This window comes from Lithobates pipiens, unplaced genomic scaffold, assembly GCF_037356315.1.
Source record: "Lithobates pipiens isolate NorthernLeopardFrog02 unplaced genomic scaffold, aLitPip1_a1.2 Scaffold_8, whole genome shotgun sequence".
Lineage (NCBI taxonomy): Eukaryota > Metazoa > Chordata > Amphibia > Anura > Ranidae > Lithobates > Lithobates pipiens.
The window spans coordinates 292,476,840-292,493,620 of NW_027507903.1; positions in this window are offsets into that span (position 1 = coordinate 292,476,840).

The following is a 16,781-nucleotide window of genomic DNA, read 5'->3' on the forward strand; positions in this document are numbered from 1 at the left end:
GTCACCTGTGACACTAATACAGCGATCAGAAAAACGATCGCTTATTAGGCTGGGTTCACACTGGAGCGATGCGGGAACGCCACGAATGCGCGGCGGGTTCCCGCATCGCATGCCTCCCGGCGGCAGTTCACACTGCCCTATGCGAACTGCTGGGAGTGTCAGTGAAATGTTACTGACACCCCCAGATCAGTTCGCATATCGCAGTGCGATCTGCAAACTCGGATCGCATGGTGTGAACACCCATGCGATCCGATTCTGCTGCGGGCCAAAAAAAGGGTCCCGTGCGAATTTGCGGCGGGTGCGGCGGGTGCGGCGAATGGCTGAACTCGAATCGCACAGAGATCGGATGTGATTTGCACTGCAGTGCGGTGCGAATCACATCCGTTCTCATAAACCGCTGCAATGTGAACCCAGCCTTAGTGACACTGGCGACGGGGGGTGATCACGGGGTTAAACCTTTATTGGGGGGGTTAGGGGGGTACCTTAGAACTAAAGGGGGCTAACCCTAACTGCCCTAACAGTTATTAGTCACAAATGACACCCGCCGGGTGATCAGGGGGTTAAACCTTTATTAGGTAATAAATGGCGGGTGCCCTGAAACTATAAAAAAATAACTAACCAACCAGCGTCACCTGTAACAGTTATATGGTGATCACTGGTGAAAGGGTTAACTAGGGGGCAATCAGGGGGCTTTATGCGGTAGTATATGGGGGTCCCTGGCGCTATAAAAAGCTGCGGCGAACCTAAATACCTACCTGCCTAACTAGCGTCACCTGTGACACTAATACGGCGATCAGAAAAATGATCGCTTATTAGGCTGGGTTCACACTGGAGCGATGCGGAAACGCCGCGAATCCGCGGCGGGTTCCCGCATCGCATGCCTCCCGGCGGCAGTTCACACTGCCCTATGCGAACTGCTGGGAGTGTCAGTGAAATGTTACTGACACCCCCAGATCAGTTCGCATATCGCAGTGCGATCTGCAAACTCGGATCGCATGGTGTGAACACCCATGCGATCCGATTCTGCTGCGGGCCAAAAAAAGGGTCCCGTGCGAATTTGCGGCGGGTGCGGCGGGTGTGGCGGGTGCGGCGGGTGCGGCGAATGGCAGAACTCGAATCGCACAGAGATCGGATGTGATTTGCACTGCAGTGCGGTGCGAATCACATTCGTTCTCATAAACCGCTGCAATGTGAACCCAGCCTTAGTGACACTGGCGACGGGGGGTGATCACGGGGTTAAACCTTTATTGGGGGGGTTAGGGGGGTACATTAGAACTAAAGGGGGCTAACTCTAACTGCCCTAACAGTTATTACAGTCACAAATGACACCAATGCAAAAAAAAAAAAAAAAAAAAAAAAATGACATTGGTGTCACTGTGACTGGGGGGGGCAGGGGTAATTGGGGGGGTGATCGGGGGGTAAAGGGGGGGTGTGAGTGTGCCTGGCATGTTCTACTGTGTGTGTGAGTGTTGGTGCAACTTACTGATCCGCTCTCCTCCGTGTCGGAACGAAAAATACCGACACGGAGGAGAGAATACATCACTTCCTCTCCTGTGTTTACATTACAGGAGAGGAAGTGATGTCACCGGGGATTTCTATTCGTCGGGAGCGATCGCGAGGGGGTGGCCATGAATGAATGGCCGTCCCCTCGTCCGGGATCGCTCCCGAACGAATACCGACCGCCGCAGGCACCGGGCGGGGGCCCGATCGGGCCCCCGACCCGCGGGAGGCAAGGGACGTACATGTATGTCCTTATGCCTGCCCGTGCCATTGTACCGACGTACATCGGCGTGCGGCGGTCGGCAACTGGTTAATGACGATTAAAGTGAAAAAAAAAGTGAAATATTCCTTTAAATATGGTGCCTGGGGGGTGTCTGTAGTATGCCTGTGAAGTGCCACGTGTTTCCCGTGTTTAGAACAGTCCCTGCACAAAATGACATTAAACGGAAGTAACACCATTTAAAACTGCTTGCGGTTTTAATGTTATATCTGGTTCCTGCAATATGGTTGAAAATCATTGAGAAAAATGGCACGGGTAGCCCTCCCTGCCCATTACCAGCCCCTTTAGGTCTTGTACGCATATTAAGGGGAACCCCGTACCCATATTAAAAAAAGGAAATGCGTGTGGCCCCCAGGCCCTATATACTCAGAACAGCAGTATACAGGCGGTGCAAACAAGACAGGGACTGTGTAGGTTTGTTGTGTTAAGTTAAATCTGTTTGTAATTTTCAACTGGTACATTTTTAAAGTGTAGCTCCAGTCAAAAAAACTATTTTTAAGCTTTTTGGAAAACATAGGGAAGGGTTATCACCCCTGTATAATTTGTTTTGTCGTCCATCTTTTTTCATCTCACTTGCTGTTGTCTCCTTCCGTTTGCAAGTAGGAGATGTTTGTAAATTGGATGTTTGAAAGTAGGGGCCTGCCCTATATGCTCTGCAGAAATGGCGGAACAAGGTGTTGGTTTTGCCACAACATTGTAAGCCCTCAAAGTGACTCTTGGTGGGCGCTGGAGCGCCCTGCTGTGAACGATTATATCAAGAATTGTCATTACATGCCATTGTTGAACAGTGGTAGAAAAATTGACCTTTGGTGGTTGTGGTGCTGGTGCCACAACACTATAAGTCCTCACAGTTACTCTGGGTGGGCACAGGAAGGGGCCCTCCTGTGAAATATTATATCAAGAATTGTAATTACATGTCCCTGTTAAACAGGGGCAAAAAAATTGGGCCTTAGGCACTGGTGCTGGTGCCACCACACTGCAACCTCTGCCATATACTCTAGTTTTATTGCAGGAATTAGCCCTGCTGCAAAGCATTGCATCAAAAATTGTAATTAAACGCCCCTGTTAAACAGGGGCAGAAAAATTGGGCCTTAGGCACTGGTGCTGGTGCCACCACACTGCAGCCTCTGCCATATACTCTAGTTTTATTGCAGGAATTAGCCCTGCTGCAAAGCATTGCATCAAAAATTGTAATTAAACGCCCCTGTTAAACAGGGGCAGAAAAATTGGGCCTTAGGCACTGGTGCTGGTGCCACCACACTGCAACCTCTGCCATATACTCTAGTTTTATTGCAGAAATTAGCCCTGCTGCAAAGCATTGCATCAAAAATTGTAATTAAACGCCCCTGTTAAACAGGGGCAGAAAAATTGGGCCTTAGGCACTGGTGCTGGTGCCACCACACTGCAACCTCTCCCATATACTCTTGTTTGATTGCAGAAATTAGCCCTGCTGCAAAGCATTGCATCAAAAATTGTACTTAAACGCCCCTGTTAAACAGGGGCAGAAAAATTGGGCTGATGGCATCAACCAGAACCAGAAATGTTCTTCCAACATATCAGCGGAGGAGGAAGAGGATAGAAAATCAACATAACAGGACAGTCAATCAGCATCAGCATAGGCAGTCTTGAAGGGATGTGATATTTCAAAAAAAATTATTCTGTTACATCAGCTTCAGGTGCTTGGTAGCTGTGGGTGATCCAAGACTGATTCATCTTGATGAAGGTCAGTCGATCAACTGATTCGGTGGACAGGCGCACCCTGTGATCGGTAACAAAGCCACCAGCAGCACTGAAGGTGCGTTCCGAAAGAACGCTGGATGCAGGACAGGCCAGTAGCTCAATTGCATACTGTGCAAGCTCTGGCCAGTGATCCATCCTCAAGACCCAGTAAGCCAGAGGATTTTCGGTGGGAAAGGTGTCCAAGTCTGACCTTGCCCCTAGGTATTCCTGCACCATGTAAATCAGACGCTGGCGATGGGTGCTGGAACCGATCATACCTTGGGGCTGCGGACTAAAAAATTGTCTGAAAGCATCAGTCAGACGGCCACCTTCTCCACCGCTCCTTCTGACCGATGCCTCAGCAACACGTTGTCCAGGACCAGGAGTTTGTAATCTCCCAGTCTCTGGGAACGCGTTGCACAGACCTTTCTGCAAGGCCTCCCGAAGATGTCTCATCCTCTGCTCCCTCTGCGATGGCAAGATAAGGTCGGCAACCTTACCCTTGTACCGTGGATCAAGGAGAGTGCCAGCCAGTAATGGTCCCTCTCCTTGATCCGAAGAATACGAGGATCCTTCTGCAGGCTTTGCAGGATCAGGGAGGCCATGCAGCGTAGGTTAGCTGAGGCATTTGGTCCGGAGTCCTCTGGGTCACTAAGGACAACATGATCCGCAGCTACCTCCTCCCAGCCACGTACAAGTCCACGTGTTTCTTGGGACTGTAAATCATCCCTACAAGACTGCTGCTGCTGCTGCTGCTGCTGCTGAATGCCAGCCTCCACCTCCATGCTGACACAATCATCTTCCTCCTCCTCTTCCTCCTCCTCATCCTCTTCCTGTGTGATGGGTGGCACAGCAGGAACACTGTCTGGATAAAGGGGGCCTTGAGAGGCAAGGAAGTCCTCTTCCTGCCTCTGTTCTGCCTCAAGTGCCCTGTCCATTATTCCACGCAGCGTATGCTCCAAGAGGTGGACAAGAGGTACAGTGTCACTGATGCATGCACTGTCACTGCTCACCATCCTTATGGCCTCCTCAAACGGTGACAGGACAGTGCATGCATCCCTGATCATGCCCCACTGGCGTGGTGAGAAAAAAACAAGCTCCCCTGACCCTGTCCTGGTGCCGTAGTCGCACAGGTACTCATTGATGGCCCTCTGCTGCGTGTGCAGCCGCTACAGCATGGCCAATGTTGAGTTCCATCTGGTGGGCATGTCACATATAAGGCGGTTCTTGGGCAGGTTCAACTCCTTTTTGGAGCTCAGCCAGCCGAGCACAGGCATTAAATGATCGGCGGAAATGCACACAGACTTTCCTGGCCTGCTTCAGGACATCCTGTAAGCCGGGGTACCTGCCCAAGAACCGCTGCACCACCAGGTTAAGGACGTGAGCTACACAGGGCACATGGGTCAGTTGTCCCTGTCGGAGGGCGGAGAGGAGGTTGGTGCCATTGTCGCAAACCACCATTCCTGGCTTAAGCAGGCATGGCGTCAACTACCTCTCGGCCTGCCCCTGCAGAGCTGACAAAACATCTGCCCCAGTGTGGCTCCTGTCCCCCAAACAAACCAGCGCAAGCACGGCATGGCATCGTTTTGCCTGCGTACTTGCGTAGCCCCTGGAACACCTACGGAGCACCGCTGGTTCTGAGGACAGAGCACTGGAAGAGGCCATGGAGGAAGAAGAAGAGGAGGGGGTGGAGGAGAGAGGTGTGTCACAACCAATAGTAGCATTTTGGAGGCGTGGTGGCGGAACAACCTCCAAAACTACTGCACCTTGTTCTGCATCCTTCCCATCTGCCAGAAGAGTGACCCAAAGGGCCGTGAAAGACAGGTAACGTCCCTGTCCATGCCTGCTGGACCATGAGTCAGCGGTAATATGCACCTTACCGCTGACCGCCCTGTCCAGCGAGGCAAGGACATTGCCTTCCACATGCCGGTAGAGAGCCGGAATCGCCTTCCGTGAGAAAACGTGGCTTTTGGGGACCTGCCACTGAGGAACCGCACATTGTACAAACTCACGGAAGGGGGCCGAGTCTACCAACTGAAAAGGCAGCAGTTGAAGTGCTAGCAATTTAGCCAAGCTAGCATTCAACCGCTGGGCATGTGGATGGCTGGGAGTGAACTTCTTTCGCCGGTCCAGCAGCTGGGGCAGGGACATTTGCCTGCTATAATCGGACGTGGGTGTACCGCTAGCAGAGTTCCTGGAAGGACTTGGCTGTGACACACCTAATTCTACACCTTCATTCCTCTCAGAGCAGGTTTCAGAGAGGACAGAAGGTCTAGTGGGGTTGGAGATGCCAGCTGATGAGGAGCAAGGAGAGGTCCGCTTTGTTCTTTGGTGTGGGTCTTTCAGGTACGCTTGCCAACGAGCTGCATGGCAGGTCAACATATGTCTGGTCAAGCATGTGGTGCCCAAGCGGCTGATGTTTTGGCCACGTGAGATACGCTTGAGACATATGTTGCAAATAGCAGCGGTGCGATCTGATGCACTCGTCTCAAAAAAGGCCCACACCAAAGAACTCTGCACAGGCGGAGCTCTGCGGTGTGATTCAGTCGGTGTGCTGCCCCTAAGCTAGCCCCCGGAGGGCATCCTGCCTCATTGGACATGTGCCTCCTCCTCCTCCTCCTCCTCCTCCTCCTCTCTCCTTCCAGGCACCCACGTGGAGTCAGTGCCCTCATCATCCCCTGCCTCTTCATCGCTGTAGCAAACCTGGCAGTATGCTGCAGCTTGTGGAACATGACTGCCAGATTGCTGTCCTTCTTGAGCATCCCCTCTCTCTGCGCTCACGCTACTGCCTTCCTCTAGCTGAGTGTCATCATCAGAGCCCACAAAACACTGGGCATCCTCCTGGAGCATGTACCCAACACTGTGCTCAAAGAGTTCAGGAGACTCCTCAGGAGGACGTGGTGGGTCTAGGGAAGGAGTCACTGATGATGACATTGAGAGGAGGGAAGACGATGCGTTGGCAGCTGCTTTTCTAGTACCCTGAGACTGGGTGAGAGAGGATGAGGAGGATGAAGAGGGCTTGGTCATCCACTCTACCAAGTCGTTGGCATGTTGCGGTTCAACATGACCTGCTGTTGAAAAGAAGGACAAGAGTGTCCCATGGCCACGTGCTGATGACAATGCACCGCGTCCACGACCAGCACTGTTGTCTCTAGACACAGAGCCTGCTTGCCCTCTTTTATCGGCTCGCGCCTGTCTGCCTCTCCTTGCTGGCCTTCCAGACATGGTAATGGCCTGAAGGGAGTTGGGTAAAAAAGCAGTTGGGTAGTGTATATTGTGCTAGAGGCACACAACACCCACTAACTCCTGCAGATGCCTTTATTATAGAACACCAGAGATAAAGGGGTATATACAGATGTATACTGTGCTGTGCTGGAGGCACACACAACTTCCAATAACTCCTGCAGATGGCAAGTGGGCTCAAATAGAGAACAGCTATGTAGGTGGATATAGCAGTATGTACTGGGTACAGAGCACGCAGACAGCACGCACAAGCTCCTAACACTACTGACTGCAAGCTCTATTATAAAAGATAGATCACTAGCTATATAGGTGAAGTGAATATAGCGGTGTATACTGCGGTCAGGGCACACAGACAACAACCACTACACAACAGCAAGATCGAAAATCGTCCGAAAACGATCAGTGTGTACTGTGTTGAAGGTACACAGAACACCCACTAACTCCTGCAGATGCCTTTATTATAGAACACCAGAGATAAAGGGGTATATACAGATGTATACTGTGCTGTGCTGGAGGCACACAAAACTTCCAATAACTCCTGCAGATGGCAAGTGGGCTCAAATAGAGAACAGCTATGTAGGTGGATATAGCGGTATGTACTGGGTCCAGAGCATGCAGACAGCACGCACTATCTCCTAACACTACTGACTGCAAGCTCTATTATAAAAGATAGATCACTAGCTATATAGGTGAGGTGAATATAGCAGTGTATACTGCGGTCAGGGCACGCAGACAATAACCACTACACAACAGCAAGATCGAAAATCGGTCGAAAACGATCAGTGTGTACTGTGTTGAAGGTAGACAGAACACCCACTGCTTCAGACGCCAACACACTACACAAGGCTGCCGCGCTGGCCGCCTTATATAGTGTGGGGCGTGCACTACACAGCCTGAGCTATGATTGGCCACAGGCATCCTGCCTGTGGCCAATCATGGCTCTCCTCGCTGCTGGCGCTGCGATTGGCCAAGCATGCGGGGTCACAGTGCATGCTTGGCCAATCATGAGCCAGCAATGCACTGCGCCATCGCAGTGCATTGTGGGCCGTGAGCGCCACACGAATTTGGCGCGAACGGACCAAAATGTTCGGACTTCGCCGAACGGATGAACAGCCAATGTTCAAGTCGAACGTATGTTCGACTCGAACGCGAAGCTCATCCCTAGTCACTGGCAATCTTGGGCCTGCATTTCCCAGCACAGCAGCACTTGGGGTGGAGATGGCCTTACTCCTGCAATCAGGACTGGCTAACAGGGGAGTGTCTCCCATCATCTGCTACTATCAGCAGGTCCTAGTGGACCTTCAAAAAGCTCAGAGGTGCAGTAGGGATGATACTGATCACTACCGACACCATCATCAAGGAAATTTATATTATTAGTACTGCTGGTAGCAAAGGTCTAGTTCACCGCCACCTAATCCTGGAGCCCCTCTCAATCCGGGGGGGGGGGGTTGTCTAGTTGACCCCCCCTCCCCCAATTTCTGCCCTGGTTACTGTAATTCTTATGAGAACACACATACAGAAGAAGAGATAGATAGATAGACTTTGGACAGGCAGCTGTGGTAGAAGTATCTGGTTGCAGTAAAGTAGAGCTGAAAAGCTGGAATGATTATTATTTAATTCTACACTTGTAGTCTGTCCTCATCTGCTCTCACAAGTTCTCTTTACAAACTACATCTCCCATGATCCATCATGGCCTTGCAATAAAGTCTTCTGTGGCTTAATGTCCAGCCAGGCAGGTGGTTTTAGCAGTTCTTGCTCATACAAAATGTTTTTTTACTACTGGACTTTTTCTGTCAAGTTCTCATTAAAATGTATTAAAGAAAAAAGAGTAGGCAGGTGTTTTACTACAAGAAACAGCATTAAATTTGGATAGCAGCAGAATAATTTTAATGAGAAAGGTTAGGCCCAAATATACCAGAGACAAAGAGCATAGGCTAGAATTTTACTACAAGGATTAAAATACAGCAGAGAATACAGGCCAGCAGCAGGAGAGTTTAAATTAGGGATAATAAGCATAACTGGTGTATACCTTACATTTACTACATCTATAAGGCTGGATTCACGCCTTTGCATCTTTTTGTGCTTTTTGCATTTTGCAGATTTGCACTACAGAACGTGTTCCATAGGAAACCATGTTAAATGGACTGTAGGGCAAATCAAAAGCACTAAAAATGCATAGGTGTGAATCCAGCCTAAGGATCGAGGGTGTGATTAATGTGAGTGATAAAATGTGAAGTGGTTTAGGTGCATGCTGCTCTTCATTTATTCCTTTTAAATTACATAGCAGCATGCTGAAAACAAAAGGCAGCTTAAAGAACAGATGGTTAGTAACAAATGAATGATGTACTTTAAAAGGGAAGTATGGGGAGTGCGCATGCGCGGGCGGCCGGAGCGGATGCAAAGCTAGACTGCTCCGCACTCTCCCGGCACTTTCAGCTACAATACGCTGCCCATCGGCCCCGCTCGTCCCCATATACCTACGGGACAGCGGGCACTGTACACGTGGATCGTTTCCCCATGCCTACTAGGTCGTCGGGGAAGGCGCACGGCGGCACTTTTCAGCAGCCTCGTGGATCCGGCCGCAAATCCAAGATGGCGGCCGGCAAATACACAGGGCCCGGACCGGAGCAACAGCCACAACTACAGCGGGACAGGAGACGTTTAGCTGGCTGCAGGTCCTTTGATGAAGGCTCCCTCACAGCTTCTCCACCTTCAGGTGAGCGGATGGATCATCCCTGTCCTGCATCCAGCCCTGTTAGATCTCTCTCTCAGGCCTCTGCTCCATCCCTGGGCCCTGTTTCTCAGGACTCCTCTGCTCTGGAAAAGGACCTATCAGATATATTTCTTAGCCAGGCCAGCAGCCATGATATGGATCCTGATAGTCCTGAGGGGTCTCCTGACCCTCTGCCTGCACCATTGCCATATTCCCCTGATACTGTTTTGCTTGCTCGCTTTGCGGACATGCTGAGGAAGGAGCTAGAGAAAGCTACATCCAAATTAACCTCTGATCTACGGCAGGATTTCCAGAATTTGGGTTGTCGTTTGGATAGTATTGAATCTAAAGTTGATGAGACTGTCCATAGAGTGTCACAGAATTCTGACATGATTACCGAACTCCATGATCGTTTAGAGGAAGCCTATAATAGAATTGACGACCTGGAAAACCGTGCCAGACGTTATAATTTCCGTATTCGCGGTTTACCGGAATCGGTTAAAGATATCACCTCCTTTACTTCTTCTTTGATGCATTTGGCGGTCCCAGAGATTGATGACGTTCATATGGAAATTGATCGCATTCATAGAGCTTTGGTTCCCCTGAAGCCTGATGGACCACCCCGTGATGTGATTGTAAAGCCCCATTTCTTTGGGATTAAAGAAGCCATTATGCGGTATGCCAGGGATCACCCTGATTTGGAGGTTGAAGGTCATCATATTCAAATTTTCGCGGATATATCGCAAGCTACCATTCAGAAGAGGAGGGCATTTAAACCGCTGCTATCCCCTTTGATTCAGCACAATATTCGCTATCGCTGGAACTATCCTTTCCGACTACAATTTACTTATGACAATCGATCCTATGCTTTTTCTACATTCGCAGATGGGGAAAAAATCTTGCTGAAATTGGGGTTCATTTCCCAGGCCCCAGTCTCTGGTCCGCCCACAGCTACTGATCTCCCCCCCCCCGCTTTTGCCGCTCTGGTCTTCCCCGACTTCGAAGAAATCCGCAACATCGCGTCAAGTTACTTGAAAGACTCTATTTTTTTCTTTTTTTTGATTTTTTGATCTTACAGGTACACCGGACTCTGGGGGGAGGGGGATAATATAAAGAGTTGTAGATTTATGTTTTATGTTGTTTTTTCCCCTTCTTCCTGGGGTCTGGGGATGTTTCTTTTTTTTGTGCGGTAGCTTCTCTGTGGTCCTTATATAGGACATTAGCTGCCGCTTGCATAATTTTTGTCGCTTATTCGGATAATTGTATCCCCTTTTTTCTTATATTACTTAGAGTTTTCAAGTATGGATATATGGGCATAACATTTGCTGTCTCATATTGTGCCGGGAGGTGGCTATGTGCTCTCCCTGTTGATAGGACTCTCCCCATTGATTTTCTTTGGTGGAGACTCCCACACTTCCAGACTTAGATTCTGGTCTACGTTGTTATATTATGTTTACTTATTGTTGCTTAATGTTTTTTATTTCCGTTGATACTGGGTGTTGTTGCACCCATGTATCATTTTTTTTTCTCTTCTTCTTTCTCTCTTTGTTTTCCTTCCAGTCTTCACTATTAATTCTTTTTTTTTTCCTTGAGGATCGACCAGCGGCATTCTGGTTCATCAAAGAGGTCCATGTGTTGCCATCGTTAGGTGAGTCTGTCTATCATGCACATTTATGCTTTTTACCATGTCCCGGTTAACTGACTCGACTGGAACCATTCGACTGCTATCCCATAATGTTCAGGGATTGGGCTCCCCATCTAAGCGAATCCAGGTATTTAACTATTATAAATCTCTGCATGTAGATATTGTAGCTCTTCAGGAAACCCATTTTCCCTCTTCTTTTACCCCCCGCTATATCCATAGAGATTACCCTGTGTGTTACTTTGCTAATGCCACAGAGAAAAAGCGTGGGGTAGCACTCTGTTTGTCACGGCGACTTTCATTTACAGAGACTAAAGTACTGCGGGATCCAGAGGGGAGGTTTCTACTGGTTAAAGGTCATTTGGGGAGCAATTTGGTGACAATTCTGGTTTATTATGCCCCCAACACGAATCAAGTAGCATTTTTTAAAGCCTTGCTCCGGTCCTTAGCGTCGGAATTTGAGGGTGATGTGATCCTAGCCGGAGATTCTAATTTAGCATTAGATCATGTCCTGGATAAATCACATTTATCTGGTCTTCGATCCCCTCCCAAATGTAGCCGAATTTTTGCTCAGTTATTACATCGCTATGATTTAGTCGATGCTTGGAGGGAGGCCAACCCTACCGCCCGCGATTATTCTCATTTTTCTAGGGCTCACAACCGCTATTCGCGCATTGACCATGTGTTTCTTGCCTCGGGACTGTTGCCTAAACTGACTGCAGCTAAAATTGTATCTACACCTTGGTCAGACCACGACCCAGTAGTATTACTGTTTTCGAATTTAACGTTTAAATTGGCGAAGTCCCACTGGAGGCTGAATGAGTCTATCCTTGGCAATGAATCTCACTGTACGGAGATTGTCACCCACCTAAAAGCATATTTTGCGGTTAACAAAGCAGAGGATACCAACCCTGCTGTTAATTGGGCGGCTCATAAAGCCTCCATTCGGGGCTCTCTAATTCAGTTGACGTCCAGACTTAATAAGGCTAGAAACATCTTGATCATGACCAAAACTAAGGAATATGAAACCCTAGCTGCCCAACATAAACGACTCCCTCATCCGGACTTACTGCTTAAGCTTGAACAGGCCCGCACCGAACTTAATATATGCCTTACTACGAGGGCCGAAAAATATCTTCGCTGGACCAACCAAAGGTTCTTTACGTGGCGTGATCGTCCAGGCTCATTGCTGGCACACAAACTTACCCCTAAACATATGCATACAGCTCTCCCTAAAATTAGACTTTCAGGAGGTAATCTTTCTCAAAATCAGAGTGTCCTTGACGAATTTCAGAATTTTTATACTACACTTTATGCCCCAACTCACAACAATACGTCTGTTTCTATCAACACTTTCTTAAGCACCTTATCGCTACCGTCTCTTACGGAACCTCATAGAGAAATTATGGACCAACCTATCACTTGTGAAGAGTTACACCATACCATTAAATTATTATCTTTGCATAAATCGCCTGGTCCTGATGGACTCCCTAATAGCTATTATAAAAAAAATTCTGAATACCTGGTCCCCCATATGGCTCTCTATTTTAATTCCTTACGAGACGGTGGCGAAGTACCTTTAGATGAAAACAGGGCCCACATTAGTGTTATACCTAAACCAAACAAAGACACTACTGATATTCTTAATTATCGCCCTATATCATTGATTGTGATCTCAAAATCCTTACGAAATTATTAGCATTACGATTGGGTGCCTTTTTACCACAATATATACATAAAGACCAATCAGGTTTTATACATCAACGCCAAACTTTAGACCAAATTCGCCGATCCATAGCTTTGATTTCTGCGGTTCGCTCCCAATGGGATGCTCCTGGATCTCGGGAACTGCTATTGCTCTCATTGGACCTTCACAAGGCCTTTGATAGCCTTAATTGGGACTATTTATTTACTACTCTTGGGGCCTTTGGTTTTGGTCCTGTTTTTATTTCATTATTACGAAAACTTTATAGCAAACCGTCGGCCCAGGTTGCTATCCGGGGTTATAGATCATCCTCCTTTCTCATTGGCCGTGGCACGAGGCAGGGCTGTCCACTTTCCCCATTACTTTTTGCGTTGGCAATAGAGCCTTTAGCGGTAGCAATTCGATCACATCCCCGAATTTATGGAATATGTTGTGGACAGCAGGAACATAAATGTTCTTTGTTTGCCGATGATGTTCTTATGTATATTACCAACCCCACAATTACCCTGCCTAACTTGTTATCCCTATTTCGTCAATTTTCCCAACTTTCCGGACTTACTTTAAACACTCAAAAAACGATGGCCCTTAATGTCTCTTTGCCCCCTTTAATAGAACAACAGTTGCAACGCGATTTTCATTTCCAATGGACCTCAACCTCTATTCCCTATTTAGGTATCCAGTTGACATCCTCAATTAGCACTTTATACAAAGCCAATTATCCCCCACTTTTTCGCCGTTTACGTGAGGACCTTCGGTGTTGGGCGGATTATTCCTTATCTTGGTTTGGTAGGATTAATTCCGTCAAAATGACGTTTCTCCCCAGACTACTCTATTACTTTAGGACCTTACCCATTGCAGTCCCGAGGAGAGAATTGCAACAGTTACAAGGAGATGTTCTCCGTTTTGTTTGGGGTAATGGGAAACCCCGTATGAGTAAATCAACGTTATATACCTCAAAATTGCGCGGTGGGCTTGGCCTCCCTAATTTGCAAGCTTATTATCAGGCGGCTCAAATAACACAGCTTTCCTATACCACGGCCAGGGGGCCTCAGCCCCTTTGGGTATCTATTGAAGCCCTTTCGTGCCATCCTCTTGCTATTGGCTCCCTGATATGGCTGCCAAGTCGCCTTCGCCCTCCTATCTTATGCCCCACCCTGTCTCACTCCCTTGAGGTTTGGGATAGGGTGCGCCATCGTAAACCATTGGTGTCTTCACATACTCCCTTGGCTCCGGTGTTTTGTAACCCAGAGTTTCCACCTGGCTTGACCCCACAGGTATTCCAGTAGTGGCTCAATAAGGGCCTCCTACGGATAGGTGACTATTTAACTGGAAGCCGACCTCATTCCTTGCAGTACTTTGTAGAGACAATACAGATGCCATCTAGTGAGCTGTTTCGGTACAATCAGATTGTATCCTTTATACATTCTAAACTTGGTATGCTTGATAGACCGTTTACTCTTACGAATTTTGAATTATCTTGCCAATCACAGGACCAAATAAGGGGACGTATATCTACCATTTATGCTACTATTACGGACCCACTTACTAAACTTCCCTATATGACCCATTGGGAACGGGACTTGAATCTTACCTTTGACCTGTCTGATTGGCAGGATATAGCCTATGCTTTATCTAAAGTATCTGTTAATACTGCACTGATTGAAGCAAATTACAAAACTCTACTACGATGGTATTTAGTACCAACCAGGATAGCTAAGATGCATCCATCTGCATCCCCCATGTGCTTTAGACGGTGTGGTCAGCTGGGTACAATGTGCCACATTTGGTGGCAGTGCCCGATCATAGTCAGATTTTGGATTCGTATATTTAACCTTATATACACGGTTACTGGGGTTAATATTCGTAGAGCTCCGGAGGTAGCGCTTTTTCAAAAGCTCCCAGATGGGGTTCCCAAGAAATCTTTCAAACTGATCACATATATAATTCTAGCTGCTAGGATTACTATAGCTAGATATTGGAAGCAGTCGGTGGTTCCTCTTGATTCTGTAAAACTCAAGCTTAACTGGATTATGGTCAATGATAGACTCACCTGGACCCTTCGTAATAATTCCAAGAAATTTAACGTAATTTGGGATCCGTGGATCACATATATTTCTCCACTGTGACTTGCCGCTGGCTGACCCTCCCTCTTTTCCTCTTTTCTTTTTTCCTTTTCTCTTCTTTTCTTCTCTCTTTCCTTCTTCCCTATACCTACTGTCTAACAAGATATTTTATAATTTGTAAAAAGGTCAGACACCATTCTGTGCGGTCGTTCCTAGTGGAAGGGGGGTGTAGGGGAATTCTCCCCACCCTCCTTGTTTTTCTTTCTTTTTTTTTTTTTTCTTTTCCCCCCTCTGTTCTGCTCCGTTTTCTGTTCTGTTATTATTCTTGACAATATGGGTATTAAAGATTCTCTGGACAAGATCCAATTGGGTCTAACAGTGGGTGGGATGTGTTTGTATATTTGATTGGTGGAACACCATACTTTTTTGAGCTACTTTGTAATGCGTAATCTACCATTATATAGATTACGTTTAGCCTATTTGCCTTATAGTTTTACACTCTCATGTTTTACTGTTGATTGACCCGACTGCTGTGTGGGATAAGGGTCATATTTTTCAGATCTTACTTGTTCATTGACCGTATTACTTGTGATATTTTCTTACTGTCTCACCTTGATTTATAAATAAAAAACATATTGAAAGTAAAAGGGAAGTATGGGCAAATCTTTTTTGGCCATACGTCTATTCTGGGTCACAGTAGTGGATTTACTTTGTGCACACCTGTACCCAGATTCAGCAGACAGCAGCCTAAAGCCCGCTGTTGGCTGACATCACAGAGCTGGTCCAGGCACTAAAGGGATCTTGATGTCTGGATCCACCCAGATGGCCGACTGACAGCTGGCTCAGCCTCTCAGGGAATCCCTGTGAGACGTCTGGTGCGCAGATATGTGCATACACATGGTATTTCCCACGAAGCGGTTACCAGGTGCGTGCATGCATGCAAGAATGCGTGTACATGCACAATTCCTGTTTGTGCCAGATGGGCTATTTGAAGGACGCTCATGCCCATGTTCTGTGCTGTGCTGACTGATCTTTAGCTGTTTCCTGTGTCCTGCATTTATCCTGTATGATTGCCTTGTTGCTGACTGGGTTTGTTCCTGACCTGATCTTGGATTCTGCTTCTGATCTGTTGCTAATTCCAGACCCGGTTCTGTTCCTGACTTCGGCTTTGCTCATGATTTGGTACGTCGCTACCCACCTGTTGACCCTGGCAATTCCTGTGACCATGCTTCTGTCTCTGACTATGGCTTCCTGTCCTGTTCGAGTGCCTGCCTGGCTGTCTGTTGTAACAGCTCTGTGCACCGCTGAGTGATCCTGCCTTAAATCTGCTGAGAACTGACAAGTCACACATCCCGAACCAGCAGTGCAAGCAGAGTGCCCCTGGGCTAGACTGCTGAACATTGCTACTGTTCCTGTTCCATTGGTTCACCAGTCTGTTGCAAATTCTCCTGCGGCCACTCGTTTTACTCCTGTCCCTCTGTACCCTCTGTTCGAATTCCAGTGGGGCCTAGGCTGAAGATACAAGAGAGGCTGAGCTCTTCATTAGTCTCCTCTCAGGTAAGTGACAGCCTCTCAACATGCCGTTGAGAGCCTGAGTAAGCTGCCCAGCTCCCTTCACAGGCCAGCGCTCCAGGGAGCGTTGGAGGGCTGAGCAGAGAGCAACGATTAACAGCCACCTCTCTCTGCACAATGAAGACCAAGAACTGAGTGATAGAGCCAGCTGGGGACAGCTGCAGCATTGGACCAATTCTTAAGCCATATAGGTGAGTATGTATGCTTGTTTTTTGCTAACACTTCTCCTTTAGGCACCCCAAACTAAAAAATGTCTTATCAACATGATATAATAAGTCCACAAAACAAATGAAAATCCTAAATGCTCACTTTTTTGGAAGGGAAGAGTTACAGCAAGGAATAAA